General features: G+C 39.9%; 1 protein-coding gene and 1 long non-coding RNA gene across 14 annotated transcripts in view; one reads left to right on the forward strand and one right to left on the reverse strand.

Moving 5' to 3' along the window:
- The window catches only part of RERE (arginine-glutamic acid dipeptide repeats), a 469,651-nt gene that overhangs the window by 45,828 nt on the left and 399,429 nt on the right, over positions 1-24,394 (forward strand).
- LOC144336614 (uncharacterized) lies at positions 8,553-21,669 on the reverse strand. Its single transcript, XR_013408583.1, has 2 exons — positions 20,366-21,669; positions 8,553-8,767 (listed from the first exon to the last, which is right to left on the reverse strand). It is a non-coding gene; the product is annotated as an uncharacterized LOC144336614 (long non-coding RNA).

Genomic DNA, 24,394 nt, shown 5'->3' on the forward strand with positions numbered 1-24,394 from the left:
CATTGAAATAAATTAGATTTCTTATATTTTCTTTTTTTTTTCCTTTTTTTTTTTTTTTGAGACGGAGTCTCACGCTGTCGCCCAGGCTGGAGTGCAGTGGCGCGATCTCGGCTCACTGCAAGCTCCGCCTCCCGGGTTCCCGCCATTCTCCTGCCTCAGCCTCCTGAGTAGCTGGGACTACAGGTGCCCGCCACCGCGCCCGGCTAATTTTTTGTATTTTTTTAGTAGAGACGGGGTTTCACTGTGGTCTCGATCTCCTGACCTTGTGATCCGCCCGCCTCGGCCTCCCAAAGTGCTGGGATTACAGGCTTGAGCCACCGCGCCCGGCCAATTAGATTTCTTATAGGTTTTAATAGTTTGCCAAAATGATGGCCGAGCGTAGTGGCTCACGCCTGTAATCCTAGCACTTTGGGAGGCCAAGGTGGGCGGATCACCTGAGGTCGGGAGTTCGAGACCAGCCTGACCAACATGGAGAAACCCCATCTCTACTAAAAATACAAAATTAGCAGGGCGTGGTGGCACATGCCTGTAATCCCAGCTACTAGAGAGGCTGAGGCAGGAGAATCGCTTGGACCCAGGAGGTTGTGGTGAGCTGAGATCATGCTATTGCACTCCAGCCTGGGCAACAAGAGTGAAACTCCATCTCCGGAAAAAAAAAAAAAAGTAGTTTGCCAAAATGAAGGAGATAATATTAAATTCCTACAAGCAGTGAGTGTAAACCAGAGAAAGTAGAAGTGAAGTCTGAAACATGCTGAAATGAGGAAAACTGAGAACCAAAGAAAGACAGTTTCTGGGCTGGGCGCGGTGGCTCACGCCTGTAATCCCAGCACTTTGGGAGGCCGAGACGGGCGGATCACGAGGTCAGGAGATCGAGACCATCCTGGCTAGCACAGTGAAACCCCGTCTCTACTAAAAAATACAAAAAAACTAGCCGGGCGAGGTGGCGGGCGCCTGTAGTCCCAGCTACTCGGGAGGCTGAGGCAGGAGAATGGCGTGAACCTGGGAGGCGGAGCTTGCAGTGAGCTGAGATCCGGCCACTGTACTCCAGCCTGGGTGACAGAGCGAGACTCCGTCTCAAAAAAAAAAAAAAAAAAAAAAAAGAAAGACAGTTTCTGTTGAGGCTGGAGAACAAATGCATCTGGAGTATTCAGGATTGCTGGTGATTATGGCCAGAGAATGGGATGACTCGATTGAATGGCTTAAGAGGTGGAGCAAGTTGTGGCTGCGTGTGTGGATTCGTGGAGAGAGGACACTTTTAGGAACCAGGTACCTGGTTAGATAAGTACATTTTTGTTGCCATCACCCTGGATTATGACAGGATCCCATTGAGAAGGAAGGCTATGAGCTGATGTCAAAGACTTGAGTAAATGAGTGGGAACGATCACCTAGAGATCATTCTATTAAAATTCTATGGCAGTTCTTTTGTGACAGTTCTCCTTCTCGTTGTCTTTGACTATCATTGATATCAAATGTATGTACGGCGTTGTAACTTGCTTTACATATAACTTTTTTTTGAGATGGTGTCTCCTCGCTCTGTCACCCAGGCTGGAGTGCAGTGGCGCAATCTCAGCTCACTGCAATATCTGCTTCCCAGGTTCAAGCAATTCTCCTGCCTCAGCCTCCCAAGTAGCTGGAATTACAGAAGCACACCACCAGGCCCGGCTGATTTTTGTATTTTTAGTAGAGACAGGGTTTCACCATGTTGGTCAGGCTGGTCTAGAACTCCTCACCTCATGATTTGCCCACCTTGGCCTCCCAAAATGCTGGGATTACAGGTGTGAGCTACCGCACCCGGCTAATTTTTGTATTTTTTTACATGAGGTTTTGCCATGTCGGGCAGGCTGGTCTTGAACTCCAGAGCTCAAGTGATTGGCCCACCTTGACCTCTCAAAGCGCTGGGATTTCAGGTGTGAGCCACTGCACCCGGCCAGCAACCTCCTTTCAGCATCTGCTTTCTTTGGATGAGAGTTGTTATGAAGACATATCATCTGGTTATGATTTAATATAATTACATATTATTGCTATAGCATTTCAAAGCATGAAATAGTTCTTGAACATCTCTATTTAGACAGATGTTTTGACTTTTAGATCTTTAGGTTAAGATGACAATAGTAACATTTTTGGACCTTAAAATTCATGAAAACTTTCTTTGGTAATCCAATCAGCAAATTTCTTTTTTTAAAAAAATTTAATTGATATTTTATTAAAGGTGCAGACCAGATACTCACTTCTTCAACAAAGTTTCTCTCTTTCTCTCTCTTTTTTTTTTTTTTTTGAGACTGAGTCTTGCTCTGTCGCCCAGGCTGGAGTACAGTGGCCGGACCTCAGCTCACTGCAAGCTCTGCCTCCCGGGCTCACGCCATTCTTCTGCCTCAGCCTCCCGAGTAGCTGGGACTACAGGCGCCCGCCACCTCGCCCAGCTAGTTTTTTGTATTTTTTAGTAGAGACGGGGTTTCACCGGGTTAGCCAGGATGGTCTCGATCTCCTGACCTTGTGATCCGCCCGTCTCGGCCTCCCAAAGTGCTGGGATTACAGGCTTGAGCCACCGCGCCCGGCTCTTTTTTTTTTTTTTTTAAAGAGGTAAATTTCTTAGTCACCCAGGCTGGAATACAACGGCACAATCTCTGCTCACTGCAACCTTCACCTCCTGGGTTCAAGCGATTCTTGTACCTCAGCTTCCCAAGTAGCTGGGATTACACGCATGTGCCACCAAGCCTGCCTATTTTTTGTACTTTTAATAGATGGGGTTTTGCCATCTGGGGTTTCGCAGCCTGGGTTGACCCGGCTGACCTTGAACTCCTGGCCTCAAGTGATCCACCTGCCTCAGCCTCCCAAAGTGCTGGGATTACAGGCATGAACCACTGTGCCCGGCCCGTAAATTTCTTTTTCTTTTCTTTTTTTGAGACTGAGTCTTGCTGTGTCGCCCAGGCTGGAGTGCAGTGGCCAGTCTCAGCTCACTGCAACCTCTACCTTCCGGGTTCAAGTGATTCTTCTGCCTCAGCCTCCTGAGTAGCTGCTGGGACTACAGGCGCCCACCACCATGCCCAACTAATTATTTTGTAGTTTTGGTTGAAATGGGGTTTCACCATGTTGGCTAGGCTGGTGTTTAACTCCTGATCTCAGGTGATCCACCTGCCTTGGCCTCTCAAAAGTGCTGGGATTATAGGTGTGAGTCACCATGTTCGGCCAAATTTCTTCTTCTTAGAAACACTGATTTTCCTTGTTGAGTTCCTCAAAGCCATTGGAAAGTTCTTATCAGAGCAAGGTACAGTATTTTTTTTTTCCTTGGTAGATTTCTAGGTTTACTTTGTAAGATTGTACTTAGAATGATGCTTCAAGAGGATAAAGTACAGAGTTGCATGTATCAGGAACAAATATCTCAAGTAGCGATGTTTCAGTCCAGTGTAGTGACAGGTTATATCTAGTAATTAAAAAAAATAAGCATATGTTTGTAACTGAGTATATATTTCAATATAAAACAGTTGAAGCTCCTGCCTTCATGGAGTTTATAGAGATAACAGCTATCTGTATTTTGGTGTCTTTTCTTCCAGTCTGTTTTTCTAGTTATATGTATTACAAGATTGGGATTATTTTACAGAATTGGGTATATAGATATTACGTATGTACATATCCATATGACAGTACATACATACAAAATTTTATATCTTTTGCTAAACAGCATTTGCAGCAGTTTCTCACAAATCTCTAAAAACCTATTTTATCTTTCTTTTTTCTGATAGTGAAGTTAGTATATGCCAATTATAAACTTTACATAATGCAAAAAAATATTTAGCAAATAAAAGTTCTTAATAGTTTTTTTTTTTTTTTTTTTTTTTTTTTTTTGAAACAAGTGTCTCTGTGTCACCCAGGCTGGAGTGTAATGGCATAATCTCAGCTCACTGCAACCTCCACCACCCGGGTTCAAGCGACTCTCCTGCTTCAGCCTCCCTAGTAGCTGGGACTTTAGGCGTGCGTCATCACGTCCGGCTAATTTTTTGTATTTTTAGTAGAGATGGGGTTTCGTGATATTGGCCAGGCTGGACTCGAACTCCTGACCTCAAGTGATCCACCTGCCTTGGCCTCCCAAAGTTCTGGGATTAGGTGTGAGCCGTAACCCCTGGCCAAGTTTCTAATAATTCTAATCTCCAAAATGATAACTGTTAGGGGTTTCATGTTTTTTCTCTAAAAAACATTTATGCTATATGCATTTTCTTTTTCATTACATTGTTTTCCCCCAATAGGTGGGTTGTTACATCTCCTTAGTGGATTCTGACTGCTGTAGTTATTTTCTGTCTTTTTTTAATTAATAGAAATAGGATTTTACTCTACATACTGTACTGAGACTTGCTTTTTAATCTTAACCACAAATCATGAACATTTCCCCAAACAGGTGCACACATAGTCTATTTTTTAATAATTACAGGTATTCCATAAGAAAACATGTTAGTGTTATAATTTGGCCAGTTTTCAACTGATAGATGTTTAGATTGCATTCAGTTATTTGCTATTATGAATGATGCTGCAGTTAACATCCTTGTCAATATCTTTCTGTAAACCTGGAAATATTTTTACAGGATGAATTCCTAAAAATAGAGTTACTGAGTCAAAGGTTAGGCATATTTTAGATTTTAGTAGAAATTGCCAAATTACCCTCTAAAAAAGATTGTACCAATTTACATTCCTGTGGGCAGTACATTAGCCATAGGTTTTTAAAATACAGCATTTTATTGAGTGCTTGCAGTTTGCCACAATGTTGTTCTACGTCACTGTACCCTTCCTTTGTTCTTCATGGAGTGTTAAGTGTAGTTATTTCCACAGATGAGGAAATTGAAGACAGAGCTAGTACGTAGTAGGGCTATAAGTAGACTGAGACAGTCTGCTTCTCGAGACTGTGCTCTCTATCAGTAGGTGACATTTTCTCTAAATCTAGTTTTGGCCAAAACATTCAGTGATGTTACAGTATTGAAAATGTAGGTTTGCATTATTGAGAAAGTAAGGCCCTAATTATCCATAATCCATGGGGAATGACCCCTTACAGTCATCCTTTAAAAAAAAAAATTTTTAAATAACTACCCGTTCTGTGTCAGGTACTGTAACTGTACCTCATGACAATACCTTACTTAACTATTTCAATAATATTCTGAAATAAGAATGTTTACTCCATTACAGGTGAAAACACTGTTCACTGGTATTGACTCTTTGTGTTACAGAACTTTTGGTGATAGTTGTTTCAAGCTTTGTTTTAGAAAATTTCCAATATTATTAGTGTACTTAAAAATTAATGATGTTGGCCGGGCACGGTGGCTCACACCTGTAATCTCAGCACTTTGGTAGGCTGAGGTGGGCGGATTACCTGAGGTCAGGAGTTCAAGACCAGTCTGGCCAACATGGTGAAACCCCATCTCTACTAAAAATACAAAAAATTAGCCAGGTGCAGTGGTGTGCACCTGGAATCCCAGCTACTTTGGAGGCTGAGGCTTGAGAATCGGTTGGACCTGGGAGATGGAGGTTGTGGTGAGCTGAGATTGTGCCACTGCACTCCAGCCTGGGCAACAGAGTGAGACTGTCTCAAAAAAATAAAAATAAAAATTGTGTGGCCTGGGTGTGATGACTCGTCTGTAATCCCAGCATTTTGGTAGGCTGAGTCAGGAGTATCGCTTGAGTCCAGGAGTTCGAGACCAGCCTGGGCAGAGACCCCATCTCTACAAAAATAAAATAATAAAGTTAGCTGGGCATGATAGCATGAGCCTGTAGTCCCAGGTACTTGGGAGGCCGAGGTGGGAGGATCGCTTGAGCCTTGGAGGTTGAAGCTGGAGTGAGCCATGACTGTATCACTGCACCTCACCCCAGGTCAGCGATTGAGACCCTGTCTCCAAACAAACCAAAATGATGTGTTTTACATCCTTTAAAGTGTTTGGAGTTTTACAACTTTAAAAATGGTTCAGAATTCAGTGTCTTAAGGTTGTCCTTCAAGAATTAGGCATCTGCCTATCACTTTGTACCTGGACAGTCATTTATTGGGTCGGTGATTTTTTAATGGAATACTGTGGATTGGGATTGGAAGTGCAGTATTTTAAATCTTCCATATATGATTGTTTTTTGTGTTTTCCTTGAAATTGCTTTTTTCCTAAAAATAAAATACAGCAGCAGTTTACCCCCCAAAACAAAGTTTTTTACTCCTTTTACTCAGATCATTGGGTAAAAACATTTACTCAAATCAATGATTTACTGTGTGAGGTAGTAAACATTTTAGGCTATGTGGGCCAGATGGTCGCAACTACTCAACTCTACCCTTATAGCCCCAAAGCATGGATACATGCTTTTATAGCAAATGGGTATGTCTGTGTTCCTATACAATTTATTTGTAAAAACAGGTTGTAGTCCAGATGTGGCCTGTGGGCCATCGTGTGCCAGCCGCTGGCCTCTAGAAGTTGCCTGATGAACGTTTTCCCCTAAGGATGATGAATTCCTTCTCTGAGTACACAGTTTCTCTTGGAACTTGGGGTGTGAAATGGATTTCCTTTGTCCTCCTAGTCCACACCCACACTTTTGAAACTTTAGAGCTCTTGCATTATGAGAATAGAACCAAAGGCTCTTGAGGGACAAGCGTCGGTGTTGTTACATGTATTGATAAGTGAGTGAATTCACATCTTTTGTGTTGTAAACAGAACTCTTGAACACCTAACTGGCCTGTAAATTTCTTCATTTTCTTTAACAGAAAAGTTTACTGTCTGGTTCTTTATGGTAGGCACTACCCTCATGTGACTATTTAAATTAACTTAAATAAAATTTAAAGTTAAGTTCTTCAGTCACACTAGCTGCATTTCAAGTGTTCAGTGGCTACACGTTGACCAGTAGCTGCTGTATTGGCCAACACAGATAAAGAATATTTCCATTATTCCCGAAAGTTTTGTTGGACAATACTCGTCTAGAATTCTGACTGAAGGATTAGACAAAAAGGACATAGAAATGATATTAAAGTATAATGAATGAATGATACTTTGATTGTCTTCTGAAATGGATATTGTGGTTTATACAACTTTCCTGGAAAGAATGTTTTCCATGGTTAGAATTAGAGTGCAGAGTATTCCTGTGTGAGTACATAAATAATCAAATTTCCTCTTAGGTTTCTATCTTTAAGGTATAGCTGAAAATCAAGATTCCAGAAACACATTCTTTTTACATTATTTGGAAGAAAGTCATTATGCTACTAAGTAATTCTAAAGAAAAAGACATCATTCAGCTAATGGATGCCTCATGAAGTCATGGCCTTTGTATTCCAAATGGCCTGTGGCTATTTCAAGTGTTCCTTCTGTATCACTCCACCACATACTCTTTTCTCCATCACTTTTATTTATTCATTTTTATTTTATTTTATTATTATATTATATTTGGAGACAAAGTCTCGCTCTGTCACCCAGGCTGGAGTACAGTGATGTGATCTCTGCTCCCTGCAACCTCCGCCTCCCAGGTTCAAATGATTCTCCTGCCTCACCCTACCAAGTAGCTGGGACTACAGGCGTGCACCACCATGCATGGCTAATTTTATTTTTATTTTTAGTAGAGATGAAGTTTCACCATGTTGGCCAGACTGGTCTTGAACTCTTGACCTTCAAGTGATCTGCCTGCCTTGGCCTCCTAAAGTGCTGGGATTACAGGCTATTAAAATTTTTTTTTTTTAATAAAGAAAGCTTTTTATTTAGAAATCCCATCCTTTTTGATAAGCAGCAGTTTTTTTTTTTTTGTTTTTTGTTTTTTGTTTTTTTTTTTTGAGACAATGCCTCACTCTGCCTCCCAGGTTGGAGTGCGGTGGTGCAATCTTGATTTACTACAGCCTCAACCTGCTGGTTCAAGTGATCCTCCTGCCTTGGCCTCCCAGGTAGCTGGGACTAATATAGATGTGTACCACATCACCCAGCTAATTTTGACTTGCTTTTGATAGAGCTGAGATCTCACCATGTTGCCCAGGCTGGTCTCAAACTCTGGCTCAAGCGATTCTCCTGTCCTGGACTGCTAAAGTGTTGGGATTACAGGCATGAGCCACTGTGCCTGGACTCTGTTGCTTTTATTTCAATTATTTATTAAACCTTGGATTCCTGGTCTACTTACTTATACCACCCATCCTTCCGTTCTGTTTCCTGAATTGATGACCTCATTTCCTATTTCACAGAGAAAATAGAAGCCATCAAATTAGAACCTCTGAGTTTTCAACCAGTAATGCTACATGCCAGTGATTCCCAACTACTTAGACAGTTTCTGGTGTAGAAAATGAATAGTCAATTTATTGAAGTTAAAAAGTTTAAAGTCCAGTTTTCCTTAAGCCTTGAATTCAGTTTATAAATCATATTAGTCTATTCATTAATTCAGTACATTTTATATAAAAGTAAATGAAAAATACAGCTTTAGATACATGTTGATTAATTCAAATTGAATTAATTCTGATTAAATATCCGGTTCTACTTATAAATATAACTAACATTAAATTGCATTTTACAATTAGATAAACAAATGCCCAAGAAAGCTTCCAACCTCTTAAAACCTTCTTTAAGTCCTTATACAACTTTTGTAAATATAATTAAATTTCACAATACAGTGAATTTCCCTGTTCCCAAACATGTCTTTCTGTGTTTTCCTGTTTTGATAAATGCTACTCAGTTTTCTAAGTAAGTAACCCTGGGCTGTGTTGATTCCTTCTCTTCTCCTCACTATATAGAATCAAGTATTGTTTCTTTTTCCTGTATCTCTTATCACTTCCTAATCCATTACACTAGTTCAGGCCACTGTCTCTCTTTTTTTTTTTTTTTTTTTTTTTTGCGATGGGGTCTTGCTCTGTCACCTAGGCTGGAGGGCAGTGGTGTGATCTTGGCTGACTGCAACCTCTGCCTCCTGGGTTCAAGTAATTCTCCCACATCAGCCTCCTGAGTAACTGGGACTATAGGTGCGTGCCACCACGCCCAACTAATTTTTTGTATTTTTAGTAGAGATGGGGTTTCACCGTGTTGGCCAGGCTGGTCTTGAACTCCTGACCTCAAGTTGTCTGCCAGCCTCGGCCTCCCAAATGCTGGGATTATAGGCATGAGCCACTGCACCTGGTCACTGTCTCTTGCTTGAATTACTTTATAGATTCCAAACCAGTTGGCATGTTCAAATCCTCTGCCCTTCTAATTTTGTTCTTTATTACTGTAGTCCTTTTGATCTTTTGTTTTTTTTTTTTTGTTTTGTTGTTGTTGTTGTTTTGATCTGGAGTTTCACTCTTGCCTGGGTAGGACTGCAATGTTGCAATCTCAGCTCACTGTATCCTCCGCCTCCCAGGTTCAAGTGATTCTCCTGCCTCAGCCTCCCAGGTAACTGGGATTACAGGCATGTGCCAGCATGCCCGGCTAATTTTTTTTTTTTTTTTTTGAGACGGAGTCTCGCTCTGTCACCAGGCTGGAGTGCAGTGGTGCGATCTTGACTCACTGCAACCTCCGACTCCCTGGTTCAAGCAATTCTCTTGCCTCAGCCTCCCAAGTAGCTAGGATTACAGGTGTGTGCCACCATGCCCTGCTAATTTTTGTATTTTTAGTAGAGACGGGGTTTCACCATGTTGACCAGGCTGATTTTGAACTCCTGACCTCAGGTGATCCACCCACCTCAGCCTCCCAAAGTGCTGGGATTACAGACATGATCCACCACGTCCAACTTTTTGTTTTATAACTGCTTTATTGAGATACAATTCACCTATCATTCAATTTACCTACTTAAAGTGTACAATTCAATTGTTTTTTGTGTTCACAGAGTTGTGCAATCATCACTGCAATTTCAGAACATTTAATTATGCCCAGAAGAAATTCTATATCCATGAGCAATTACTCATTTCCTCCTCTACTCATCCCCCAGCCCTCAGCAGCCCTTAATCTTCTTTCTGTCTTTATGGATTTGCCTGTTCTGGACATTTCACGTTAATTGAATCATGTAGTCTTTTGTAACTGGCTGCTTTGACTTAGTATAATGTTTTCAAGGTTCAGCCATGTGGTAGCATAACATCTGTACTTCATTCCCAATAAATGCCAAATAATAGTCCATTGTGTGGCTATACCACATTTTATTTATTCACTAGTTGATGGACACTTTGATTGGTTCTACTTTTTGGCTATTAAAAAATGCTACTGAGAGCATTCATGTACAAACTTCTGTGAGGATGTGTGCTTGCAGTTCTCTTGGGGTGACTTCTGAAGCCTAAGAGTGAACTTTTTGGGGCTTATGGAACCTCTGTTGAACATTTTGAGAAACTGACAAACTGTTATCCAAAGTGGCTACACCATGTTACAATTTTACTAGCAATGTATGAACCTTGCAGTTTTTCCACATCATCACTAATACTTATTATCTGGGTTTTGGATTATAGCCATTCTGATGGGCATAAAGTGGTATCTTACATTTTGATTTGCATTTCCTTAATGAGGTTGAGCCTCTGTCTTGTGCCTATTGGCCCTTTGCTTTTTTTGGAGCCTTTGATCTTTTAGAAATAGAAATCTGGGTGACTTACTTCCCTGAGTAATGCCTGTGTGGTGTACATTCTTCTCTTCTTAGTCTGGTCAACTCTTGCTTGCTTGCTTGCTTCAGTTTACATGTAATTTTCTTCAGGGAGCCTTCCTTGAACCCCAGCTGTTAGCATTCAACCCACTCTATTGTTGTGATTGTTTATCTATACTTCCTTTCTGACCACACTAAGCATAGTTAACGGAGATTGTCCTTGACTTGTGATTGACTGGATGACTGAATACATAGATGACTGTAGCTTTTTTTTTTTTTTTAAACATTTAACTTAAAAAGAAAAAAATTCTGTCTTGGAGTTAATTGTACCTGAAGCAGTATTTCGTGATTTTTGTGCATTCCTTGTTTCCTCGCATTTTCCAGATGGCACTAAGGCACCTGGGTAGGATCCTATAGAGAGTGATGCATTGCAGTTGCTCTCTGTATGGTATGCTTCCCCCAAGAGTCATAGATGAGGCGAATCCCGTGTGTACTCTGAGGCCAGGGCTGAGTGCATAAGGAGTGGCTGCAACTTGCCCTGGGGATATTCTTTGACCTGGAGGAGGTAGTGACGAGGGAAAGGGAAGACAGCATGGGAACCATCTTGATAAGAAGCATGGGGCTCTGAGAAATAGCCTCCTAGGACTGATACAGGGCAGCTGGTGGCAGAGGTCTTCTTGACCTTGAGTTAGCTGTTTGAGTGAGAATAAATACGCTCAGTCAACTAGCACCTTCACTTCTTGAATTATAGGAGGGCCCTTTTTTTTTTTTTTTTTTTTAAGATGGAGTCTTAATCTGTCACCAGGCTGGAGTGCAGTGGCGTGATCTCGGCTTACTGCAACCTCTGCCTTCTGGGTTCAAGCGATTCTCCTGCCTCAGCCTCCCAAGTAGCTGGGACTACAGGCGCGCGCACCACCACACCCAGCTAATTTTTGTATTTTTAGTAGAGACGGGGCTTCACCATGTTGGCCAGGATGGCCTCTATCTCCTGACCTCATGATCTGCCCACCTCGGCCTCCCAAAGTGCTGGGATCACAGGCGTGAGCCACCTCGCTCGGCCCCCTTTTTTTTTTTTTGGAGACAGAGTCCAGTTCTGTCACCCAGGCTGGAGTGCAGTAGCATGATCTTGCCTCACTGCAACCTCTGCCTCCCAGGGTCAGGTAATTCTCCTGCCTCAGCCTCCTGAGTAGCTGGGATTAGAGGTGCGCGCCTCCACGTCTGGCTGATTTTTTAATATTTTTAGTTGAGATGAGGTTTCATTATGTTGGTCAGGCTGGTCTCAAACTCCTGACCTCAAATGATCCACGCGCCTCAGCCTCCCAAAGTGCTGGGATTACAGGTGTGAGCCACTGCGCCCAGCTGGACATCATTTTTAATACTGCATAGAAACTTTTGATTATCGGGATAGATTTTTTTTCTTTTAGTTTTCAAGAAGTACCTCTTATTATTTTTTTAAGGACAATTTATTTCTGAACTGAGAAGTGAATACACCCTATAATTTTTATTGAGCTATACAAAAACAAATAGAATCTGGATTTGTTCCTATGGTTGTAACTACTGAGGTAAATATTATCTTTCTCCATCAGGGTGTCTAGAAATAATCTTCTGTTTTCATTTTTGTCCTCTAAACCTGCTATATATTGCAGATAGGAAATTTCTGAGTCAGTGTTTTCTTTTTTTAAGCTTACTGGACCCTAACTTGTTTTCATCTTGCATGCCTAGATTTTTGCTGATTGAGGGACTGTGATAATATTTTTTTTCCTCCTTTGCTCAAGAGTGTGACTTTACTGTTGAAGGCAAAAATACTAATTTTCCATGGTCCCAGGTCATTGAGGCATTTTGAACTCCTAGTCTTCATTTATGTGGCGTAGTTTCTCCATAAGCTTTGCCATAAGGGGAAGGAAAAGAGGAGCTGACCTTATGGTGGAAGCATCAATGTTTGGAGAAGAAGTATTGGGGAAATGAGGAGGAGGTTTTAAAAAGGGTGGTCACCTTGAATTGTTTAGTCCATTGTCAGAGGAAAGCCCTCCTGAGGCTTCATCCACAAGAACAAAAGCTGAGGCCCTAGGAAGTGTTCCTGGCCTCAGTGAATAGTAGAGTTAAGTGGTGCCTGACCTAGCTAACTGATTCTACTTTTTTTGTCTTCAAATAAAATAAGCACCTTTCTCTGGCTATTCTAGGAAGCAAAAAGTTCTGGTTTCATGGAAATTATGATTAGTCTTCACAGTTTGTATGCTTTTTAAAAATTAAGTAAATGGACACAAGTTCTTGTGCTAAAAAACTTATGTTATAACCGAGAAAGCTGATTTATGATTTTTTCATTCATTTGTCAAATATTTAAGTACCTACTGTGTGCAAGTATATTTTCACCAGAATTTGTGGGAGACTCACAGTTCAATTAGACATTGAACCTTCTCCTAAGGCGCTTGTCTTCCAGTAGGGTGACGATGCTTGTATGTTAGTACAGGTACTTGTGATATGAGGATGAAATTGGTAAGGGTCAAGTGAGGTACTGCTGAAGTTCAGAGGAGGAAGCAGTGACCTCTCCTTAGGGGGAGGAGATTACACAAGGTTGCCTAGAGAAGGAGAGGTTTGATCTGAATCTTGAAGGGTGGATTGGTGGGGAATGAGCCTTTTTGAAGGTGTTCTAGTAAAGGAGTGACATGATAGAGTTGTGTTTTAGGAAAGCTATTTCTAGTATATGATGAAAGGAAGAGAGTGAAGACTGGGTGGAAAATAATGAGAATCTAACCTTTCTTTTTTCTTTTTCTTTTTTTTTTTTCCGAGACGGAGTTTCGCTCTTGTTGCCTAGTATGGAGTGCAATGGCACAATCTTGGCTCACTGCAACCTCTGCCTCTCGGGTTTAAGTGAGTCTCCTGCCTCAGCCTCCTGAGTAGCTGGGATTACAGGCATGCACCACCATGCCCGACTACTTTTTTGTATGTTTAGTAGAGATGGGGTTTCTCCATGTTGGTCAGGCTGGTCTGGAACTCCTGACCTCAGGTGATCTGCCTGCGTCGACCTCCCAAAGTGCTGGGATTACAGGCATGAGCCACCGTGCCCGGCCGAGAATCTAACCTTTCTAACTGTAGGGGAAATGAAGAGGTGTGACAGATGTGAGACGTTGTAGAGGTAGAATTAGTTGGATTTGGCCATTGTTAGAACGAGGCATTTAGTCTTACATGTGGGGGAGGTGTGAAGCATAGGTAATTTGCATTACCTATCTGCGCCATTAAAAAATTGGGAACACAGGAGGACAAACTGATTGGAGGAAGAAGATGCTAATAAATACGGCTTTTCATTGAGCTGAGTGATTTTTGTTATTAGGCAGATGGAAATATTTAATACCTGAGAAGTCGTCAAGGTTAAGATGGAGATACTGAGAGTGGGGTAGTTGAAGCCCCGAGGTGGAATAAAATTGCCAAAGGATTTAGTGTCAGATGTGTCTTTTCCAAGTTTGTCACATTGCAAAACCTGAAAATCCTCCAGTTTTAGAACAGGAGTGCTCTGGTGTTGTTTAAAGAACTCAGATTCTTCCTGTGAGTTTTTGTTTCTCTTTGGGGTTCTTTCATTTTGATTCTCATTTTGGTAAGACAGTAAAGCGTAATGGTTCCGAGTCTGAGCTTGAGAACAGAAGGATTGGGTTTGAATCCTTGTTCTGCCACCTCTGTGTCCTAGAACCCTGTTAGAGTTATGGAACGTCTTTGTGCCTCCCTTTCCTCGTCTATATAATGGAGCTGATAATAGCTAACTAATAGGGTTGTTTATACATTAGTGGGATAATGTATGAAAATAATTTAGCCTGGCATATGCAACATAAGAAGTGCTCCATAAATGGTAGCTAATGTTGCTCTGAGAGTCTTGCTGGCTCCACTGCTTCTAATCCTAGAGTGCAGAGCTTCTCTTTTTAAATGTAAAATTGTACAAAGTGTTTTGTTTTCATTTAGCATAACTGACGCTGGATTTTCAAAGAATTTAACTTAGGATTAATGTTAGTATTCCAAGGGAATAATTACAGTGAATATATTAAGAAACCATCTGGGTGACAGAGCAAGACCCTATCTTCAAAACAAAAGAAATCCATAGAAATGTGCTTAAAATATCAAAAGCCTGTCCAAATTCAGTTACCTGTTCTTGGGCTTCCTGCTACCCTCCCTGTGACCTCTGATCCTTCACACCAAGGAACTGTGTCTCTCACACCTCTACCAGGTCCCTCCAGATACTTGCAACAAAGCTGTACTACTGACCCAGGACTCTTTCTTTTCATTCATCTCGGATTTTGTTTGGCATCTAAGGCTGACTTTTCTGGACTGTGGTGATTGTTATAAATGATGTATAAATGATTGTCTTAACTATTACAGGCCTAGGGGCTGGGCGCAGTGGCTCACGCCTCTAATCCCTGCACTTTGGGAGGCCAAGGCGGGCAGATCACCTGAGGTCAGGAGTTCAAGACCAGCCTGGCCAACATGATGAAACCCCATCTCTACTAAAAATACAAAAAATTAGCTGGATGCGGTGGCAGGCACCTGTAATCCCAGCTACTCAGGAGGCTGAGGCAGGAGAATTGCTTGAACCTGGGTGGCAGAGGTTGCAGTGAGCAGAGATTATGCAACTTCTCTCCAGCCTGGGCAACAAGAGTGAAACTCCGTCTCAAAAAACAAAGCAAAAACAAAACTAATTACAGGCCTAGGTCTACTTACTTGAGGAGAATTTATTTTGAATTATTTCTCAGATAAATCTTCCTTTTCATAGGAAACTGACCTTAATTAGATTTATACAATGTAATAGCTCTGATCATCAAGACATACTCTGTGTGTGTGTGTGTGTGTGTATGTGTGTGTGTGTGTGTGTGTGTGTATACACACAGAGAGAGAGAGAAAGAATTTAGAGTTACAGGTATATCAGCAGGAAGATTGTCCCTCACATTTGAATTTTGTAGTGTTTTTCTTCATGTCTATTGAACTTGTATAGTGTTCTAAGTTCTTTATGGCTGTTTTGCAGTTGAGTGTAGTGGGTATACACTTGCACACAACCTGCAATCAGCAGAGCCACTTAGTTACTGGGATGGGATTGGCACCCATATCTCTTGAGATTTTGATTTTTTAAAAACTGTGCCAAACCATATTCTCCAAAGAGGAGAAGAAAGAATTTTGCACTTTCCGTTCTGTTTTTTCTTTTAGGAAGCGTCTGCTTAGGAGAATTTAACCCTCTTCTAAAGTAACTGCAGATGTCTTTTATTCCCCCTTTTGAAATACCTGTAGTTTGACCCATAGTTTGATTGGACCAACAAAGGCCTCAGGTGCACTGGCTTGTTTCACTTGCGTGCTTCTGGCCTTTTTCTTTCTGATTCTTCATCCTTGCCCTTTGAAAGAATGATGCTCTTTTCCAAATGACATCTAGCAGATTCTGAGATGTGGTGTCTGATTTAGTAATTTTCTCATGTAAAAGGATTCTACAGTTAAATTAATGTGTCAGAAGAGGTAATAGTTGACAGTAAAGTAGGAATTTTTCATTTTTCTAAAGGAAAAATACAACCTTTCAGTGACTTAATACCTCTTTCTTTGACAATCACAGTATTTATTTTTTTTATTTTTATTTATTTTTTCGAGATGGAGTCTCCCTATGTTGCCCAGGCTGGTCTCCAACTCCTGGGCTTAAGCAAGCCTCTGGCTTCAGCATCTGAATAGTTGGGAAATATCGTTTTAGTTAGAATCTCAATGTTGAGGTGAGAGAATAATCCCATTGACAAAAATTGTACACATTTATTGTGTATACCATGATGTTTTCAAATATGTACACATTTGGAATGGCTAAAATGAGTATAATTACTTCACTTTTTTTTTTGTGATGAGGACACTTAAAATCTATTATTCTTCGCAATTTTCAAGAATATAATACATTATTATTAATTATAGTCACTATATTATACAGTTGATCTCTTGAACTTATTCCTTCTCCCTGAAATTTTGTGTCCTTTGACTCACATTTCCCCAGTCCTCCTCTCAGCCCTTGGTAACCACCATTCTACTGTTTGCTTCTACTTCAGCTTCAAAAAAAGGTTGATGAGGCAGGAGGATCCCTTGATTCCAGGAATTCGAGACCAGCTTGGCGAGACCTCGTCACTACAAAAAATAAAAACAAAAAGTTAGCCAGATGTGGTGGCGCACACCTGTAGTCCCATCTACTTAGGAGGCTGAGGCAGGAGGATTTCTTGTGCCCAGGAATTTGAGGTTATAGTGAGCTATGATTGTGCCACTGCACTCCAGCTTGGGCAACAGAGTGAAACCCTGTCTCTTTTGAAGAAAAGATTGAGGGCCGGGCATGGTGGCTTACGCCTGTATTCCCAGCACTTTGGGTGGCTGAGGCGGGTGGATCAGGAGGTCAGGAGATCGAGACCAGCCTGGCCAACATGGTGAAACACTCTACTAAACATGGTGAAACACCTCTACTAAAAAATACTAAAATTAGCCGGGCATGGTGGTGCAGGCTTGTAATCCCAGCTACTCGAGAGGCTGAGGCAGGAGATTTGCTTGAACCTGGGAGGTGGAGGTTGCAGTGAGCTGAGATCACGCCACTTCACTCCAGCCTGGGTGACAGACCGAGATTCTTTCTAAAAAAAAAAAAAAAAAAAAATTGAGTTTAACGTTTTAGGATTCTACATGTAAGTGGGATAATACAGTATCTGTCTTTCTATGTCTGACTTGTTTCACTTAACATAGTGTCCTCCAGGTTCATCCATATTGTTACAAGTAACAGGATTTTCTTAGACCACATAGTATTCTATTGCATATATATGTGTGTGTATGTGTATATATATATACACACATATAAAGTATATATAGACACACATACATATATATATGACTTTATCCATTCGTCTGTTGATGGACACTTAGGTTGATTCTGTGTATTGGCTGTTAGGAATACCATTTTGCGTCCTTATATGGATAGTAAATAAACATCTTTATGATGAGTGTTTTTGGTGAACAGACTTTGAATGTTTGACTTTTTGGTTGAATCAATACTTTAGAGTGAAAAAAGGCTGACTAGAATGAAAAAAGGCTGGCCGGGCGTGGTGGCTCAAGCCTGTAATCCCAGCACTTTGGGAGGCCGAGACGGGCGGATCACGAGGTCAGGAGATCGAGACTATCCTGGCTAACACGGTGAAACCCCGTCTCTACTAAAAAATACAAAAAACTAGCCGGGCGAGGTGGCGGGCAACTGTAGTCCCAGCTACTCGGGAGGCTGAGGCAGGAGAATGGCATAAACCCAGGAGGCGGAGCTTGCAGTGAGCTGAGATCCGGCCACTGCACTCCAGCCTGGGCCACAAAGCGGGACTCTGTCTCAAAAAAAAAAAAAAAAAAAAAAAGAAAAAAGGCTGACATTCAAATGCAAAATTTTAGTGAAGTAGTTTATACCAGCTCTCTTAACCCAACTACAATGTTCTGTCAGCCATGGGAGGAGTTGAGAAAAACAGGAATACACAAACCAGCAACAACAGTGAGCTTATCTCGATTTTCTTCCCATTGTCTTAACATTTGTTCCTCTGATAAGATTATGGGAAATTATGTAAATTCTAGGTTTCTTTTGATGGAGCATCCCATTTAGTATTACATTAGTGATGCACTAGAGAATTTGATTTTGGTAGCCCATGTGGTTCATTTAGTCGTGACTAGAGAATGAGGATTTCCAGGGCATTTCTTTTGTGTTAACTTTAGAAAAAATTGATTATTTAGTGAAAGAGAAATGGAGCAATAATTTGCTAGGGAAAGTTCATACAGGACAGTGGTTATTAGGAATGAATTTTATTTAACAGAAACAGGAAAATGTTTACTTTGTGACATTTGCCAGCACTTTCTTTGTGTGTTTTGTGTTGAATGACAAGAACTTCATTATCTTCCATCGTTATTAGTGCCATCAGAAGCAGTAACTGGCTTGCTTTTTTTTTTGAGAAGGAGTTTTGCTCTTGTTGCCCAGGTTGGAGTGCAATGGTGCAATCTCGGCTCACTGCAACTTCCGCCTCGTGGGTTCAAGCGATTCTCCTGCCTCAGCCTCCCAGGTAGCTGGGATTACAGGCATGCATTACCATGCGTGGCTAATTTTTTGTATTTAGTAGAGACAGGGTTTCACCATGTTGGTCAGGCTGGTGTCGAACTCCTGACGTCAGGGGATCCACCCACCTCAGCCTCCCAAAGTGCTGGTATTATAGGCGTGAGCCACCATGCCCGGCCAAGTAAGTGACTTTCTAATGAATAAATCATTTTCAAAGTTTCAAACCCACTGAAACTAACAAGATTCAGTGCCAAATTAATATAATTGCATGTTTTCCTTCTAAAGTTAAAGTGATCCTTATCTTCAAAGAAGACTTTCAAAAAGATATACTAGTACATCTAAGCAGACTAATACTTTAGAAAGAATATTACCAGTAATAAAAAGGACAGAATTATAGTTTGATGCATTAATTTTAATAACTTTTTTTATAGCTCTTGAGCCAAGATGAATAAAGTTAAACAGAAATATGGTTCTCATTTTGATTGTACTGAATTTATTATATGGCATGCTCTCTTCCCTTCAGATGCAGAGTCAGGGCTTTTAGGTCCTTTTTGTTTAAAAGAGTATAGGTGATGCTAATATTATACAGCACTAGAATTAAAAATTATTTTCACTGAATATCCTTCAAAGCAATATAATAAAAAATGCAATAATTTGAATATTGCAGTTGAGGCAGTAGTCACTTTAGTTATAAGTGGTGCTCTGACTTTTTAAAAATAGCAAATTGTTAGCCATGATCTAATTCTGTTTTATGAATTCGTTGCTTGTAAGAACTGTACTTGTTTCTTGACTTATAGTTATTATAAAATTGATAATTTGATTATTTTTTACTTTATTTTTAAATTTTTAAAAATGTTTAGTGGAGATGGGGTCTTGCTGTGTTGCCCAGGCTGGTCTTAAACTTCTAGGCTCAAACAATCCTCCTGCGTTGGCCTCTCAAAGTGCTGGGATTACAGCTATAGCCACCACACTTGACTGATAATTTGGTTCTTTAATTGACTTTTTTCCTTTATAATAGCCCTTTTGTTGTGGTAGCATGCTGTAGATTTGGGGTTTTAAAATTTCAATTTAACTTAATTTTTATTTTTTGTAGAGACGAGTCTCACTATATTGCCCAGGCTGGTCTCAAACTCCTGGGCTCAAGTGATTCTCCTGCTTTGGCCTCCCAAAGTGCTGGATTTATAGGTTATAGGTGTGAGCCAATGCACCTGGCCCAATTTGGGGTTTTGCATTTTAGAAATATATGTTATAAACAGATTCTGACAATACAGTTTGTTTTTGCTGATGTGCTTGCCTAGAAAGTCTTGTTTGCTCTTGTGTAGGTTATCAGTGAAATCGTCTGCTTTTAAAATGTTTGTATTCTTTGTCCCAATTCCATGTGCCACTTGGTGTACTATTTAGTTTTTACACTGCCTTTCACCCTCCCCAGAGGCAAATTGTCCATGAAGCTTAAACCAAAGAGACCCTCACTTAAATGGCCCCCTTGACATTTTGTATGCAAATTTTGTAGTCCTTTTCTTTTTTTTTTTTTTTTTTTTTTGAGACAGAGTCTCGCTTAGTCGCCCAGGCTGGAGTGCAATGGCGCGATCTCGGCTCACTGCAAGCTCCGCCTCCCGGGTTCACGCCATTCTCCTGCCTCAGCCTCCCGAGTAGCTGGGACTACAGGCGCCCGCCGCCTCGCCCGGCTAATTTTTTGCATTTTTAGTAGAGACGGGGTTTCACCGTGTTAGCCAGGATGGTCTCGATCTCCTGACCTCGTGATCCGCCCGCCTCGGCCTCCCAAAGTGCTGGGATTACAGGCGTGAGCCACTGCGCCCGGCCTGTAGTCCTTTTCTTAAAGAAGGCCCCCCAACTTGTATAAACAACAGATCTACAAAACCTTCCTTTTCTAAAGTAGAGGACTGCTAGGAGGAAATGAGAAACAAAAGTAAATGTGGATTTTTAGTTTTGTGGTTTAGGTAAAAGGGATATAAATAGAATATTGAATGGGTTTGTGTGTGATGTCAGATTTAATTTATCGTGATAACCATCAGTGGTACACCAGATGTTTTGACTGTATTTAGCTTCATATTAAATTAAGCATAGCCAGTGGCCTACAAAGTCCATCTGTACTGCTGCCAAAGGTAGCACTGAAGACAGCCAGCTGCCTTTCATGTCTGTTACCACTGCTAGCTGCTGTTTCCCTCTTGCTATGATATTTAAGCTTTGGCATTGCTCATGCACAGGTGAGCCTTTGTATTGAAGTGGAATTTGTATTCTGAAAATTGACTGTACTGAATGGCGATGCTTGCCTTTCAGTAGATAGTCTATTCTTATTTTTGCTTACCTGTAAACCAGTGGAAATAAATCAAATACATAAGATTAGTTAGGGGTTTATTGAGGCTTGAATTCTAGAGAGAGGGGAATTATTGTATTATGCACAAGTGCCAGTTAAACATGTACCAATCTGAAGAAGATTTTTCTATACCTGCTACTAATCATGGAAAACAATTAACTTACTGATTTTTGTTATATAAATACATATTAAGAGCTGAAAATCTCAGCAGTTAGTTTTATTTATAATCAGAAAGACAGATGTTAACAATCACCAAAACCTTTATGTTTTAAATGAACGCACCTTCACTTTTACTTGACTTCTACTTCATCAGCATAATTGGAGAACCATAGATTCTTTCCCCATGAGTGAGGGCAAAACATACATCTGCAGTGTTCTTAGCGTGAGGATCATTAAGATGGCAGACCTTGTAGATCAAACAATTTCCTCCCATGCACCCTCATTCTTTCCTAGAAAAGCATTTAGACAGCTCTGAAATTAGACCTGGAAAGCATGTGCTAAGGCAAGAACAAATATCTTGAAAATTTTATCATAATGTTGCTTTTTAAAGTCCTAAATGTCCTCTAAAATGAAATTCTTTTGTATTAACCTTCTTTCATATGCTGGCTTTCACCAGACTGCAGAATTGCCTGATTTGACTTTCTAATGTAACTGTAATGAATCTTCTGGGAAGCTGAAACGATTGAACACACATACTTCACAACTCCATTGTAAAATATTCACTCAGTACTGTCGATGTTGCTGATTAAAAAAGAAAAAAAAAAAAGGAATTGGGAGTGGAAGAGAAAAATGAAACACTCCCGAACACATATTAGGGCTTAAAACCAAACATATTCTCTCAGGGATTTCAACCTTTACGAGACATCATGATGTGCAATAATACCTTGATTAAATATATTCAGCAACTCCTTAATAAAAACATCAAGTTTGGTGAAGGTAGGGTCTGCTTTGTAAAGCCACAGTTAGGGGTATATGATTATGTTCAGTTTTGACATATTTATTCTGAAAAAGCATGGAAAAAAACTGGCCCATTTGCACAGACAAATTGCCCTGTGCATTATGCATGAGGACCCAGTGGAGTTAAAGATTTGCCAGCCTTTGAATATGGGACCTACATACAGTGGAGCCCAAATTTTTAATGCTGGGTCTTTCAAATGTGTGTCCCTTACATACTTTGGGTCTTATTTCGCAGCCAGAGAATCAAGAGGTATGCTTTTTCATGGTATAAGTAATTTATCCCAGGTATTTATAAGTGTAGCATTATGTGTTTGGCTTATTTATTTGAAAGAAATTGAACACCAGAATTTAATAATTAAGGATTTATTAGTTAAAACTGAGTGTTATAATGAGCCAGATGCTGCTGCATTGAAACAGCCATTTTCATTAGCATTTTTAAATAGAACAGAATTGAATTTAAATTTGTAGTGTCTTGACTTTGATGAGTTGACATTTTAAAATCTTTTAAAATCTATCAAATAGAAGGCAAACTTCTTTTAATTTCAATGAAAGACAACACTCACACTGAAATATCAAAATAGGTAAGTGAATAAAAACCTACCTTAAATATCTGAATTTCTTGTTTTGAATACTATAAAATAACATTAACTTAAAATGCTTGTGAAAAGAAATGACTATAAAAATGTGTGGAATATAAAAAATTAATTTTACCTATGACTGAAAAAGGTATGGATCACTCAAATGGAAGAGTCATTGGTGAATAAGAATGGGGAAGTGTGTTTATATTGTTTATTCCCTCCTTTTATCGCAGGGAAGCATTTTTAATAATAGCTTGGGTGGTTTGATGAAACATCCGAAGGAAACTCCCAGGAGAGGAAGATTATACTGGAGAGAGATCTCTCTATGAATCATTTACGCTAACCTCTTGCTGAAGCACAGCTTGCATTTTTAATGAAGGATGATTGCATTTCATAAACAGACCTTTAAAAATTAAAATAATATTGATCCTTCCTCATTTAGGCCTATTAAAATAACATGCTATACATTTCTTTCTAATAGCTCAGGACAGATTCTTATTATTGTTTTAAAACAACACACAATTTAATAATGTCTAATCAAAAGTTTCTTTAAATAGGACTTTGATTAAAATATTTCTGGAAAATTTTTCTTCGTAATGTAATATCTATGAAAAAAAAATTTAAAAATTATGAAATGGTTTAAAGTTTGGCACTCCAAATTATTTCCAACACAAACTATCTCTGGTAAGTTTCCTTTAATTTCTTTTGATCATAACAGTTTCTTACAAAGGCAATAGCTTCATTTCTTGAAACATCTACTGTAGCATAAGGAAAAAGAGACTCACAAGGTTTTAAGAAACCTTGCTTTTACAAACTACAGCCTTATGCTGAGTACAAGTTACATTATCTCTCACTTTGTTAGTGTTCTTACTTTTAAAATATGTCCCTCAATGAGATAAAGATTAAGATGAAACTTGAACTTTTCTGAATTATTACTTTACTGTTTATCATTTTCAGAAGCTCTTCTCTGAACCCGAATTTCTCTTGTAAGGATTATAGGAATAATGTAGTTTAATGCCTTCCGTATCTCTTATAACTACTAGATGATACTGGGAGTATTTTTTTTCTTTTTTTAAATGAAAATGTTCCTAAGCTATGCTTTAGTACAAGAATATGAAACTGCAAAGGAAGTGTTTCTTTTATGCCGAAGGATTAGAAATAAAAAGCAAAGTCAAAATTCATCATCGTATGACCGCCTTCTGGGTGATAGTCAATTTTTTTTTCTTTTTTCTTTTTTCCCCATTTGAAGAGTAGCAGTATGTAGTGTATAAGAACACAGACACGCAAGGCAAATCCTGTCCCTACTACTTCACTGGCAGGTTACTTAGCCTCTGTATCTTTTTGCTGTCTGTAAAATGGGGATAATAGTGGCCCTTGAATGGCTGTTGTGAAGGTTAAATGGGTTATTCTAGATTAGTGTCTGCCGTATACATTAAGAACTGTGTTAAGGTTTAACTATTATTATATTGAATTGATCTTTATTTTTTGCAATCTTAAAACAGTTATTTGGGGACAGTTCCCATACTACAGTCAAGTGCTGAAAATTCTGTTATGACTTCTTAGAATGAAATATTTTTCCATATTTACTTTATTGTTGTTGTTTCTTTAGTGCCTTGCATATGTAACTAGATGATAATGTTTTTTTTTTTTAAGTGAAAGGGATTCTGAACTAAAGATTTGGTATGAGAAAGAAGATAAAACTGCAAAGGAAGGGCTTCTCTGAGGAAGTCTGTGTGGAGTTAACACTGGGTCTCTATTTAGCTTCCTAGTTGCTATAGGAATAAGCACAGTATTTTGGACTTTTCAGAATAATAAGCCATGCATGTTCTGCGTGTTCTTTCACCTGTCAGTGCAGAGAGGATCATCGAGCAAAACTAACTGGGTAGCATAAGTTTGACTTTGGTATAGTTTAGGAACTCTGGAAGAAATGGAATTTTCTCCCTTCCACCCTCCTCT

This window comes from Macaca mulatta, chromosome 1 (assembly GCF_049350105.2).
Source record: "Macaca mulatta isolate MMU2019108-1 chromosome 1, T2T-MMU8v2.0, whole genome shotgun sequence".
NCBI lineage: Eukaryota > Metazoa > Chordata > Mammalia > Primates > Cercopithecidae > Macaca > Macaca mulatta.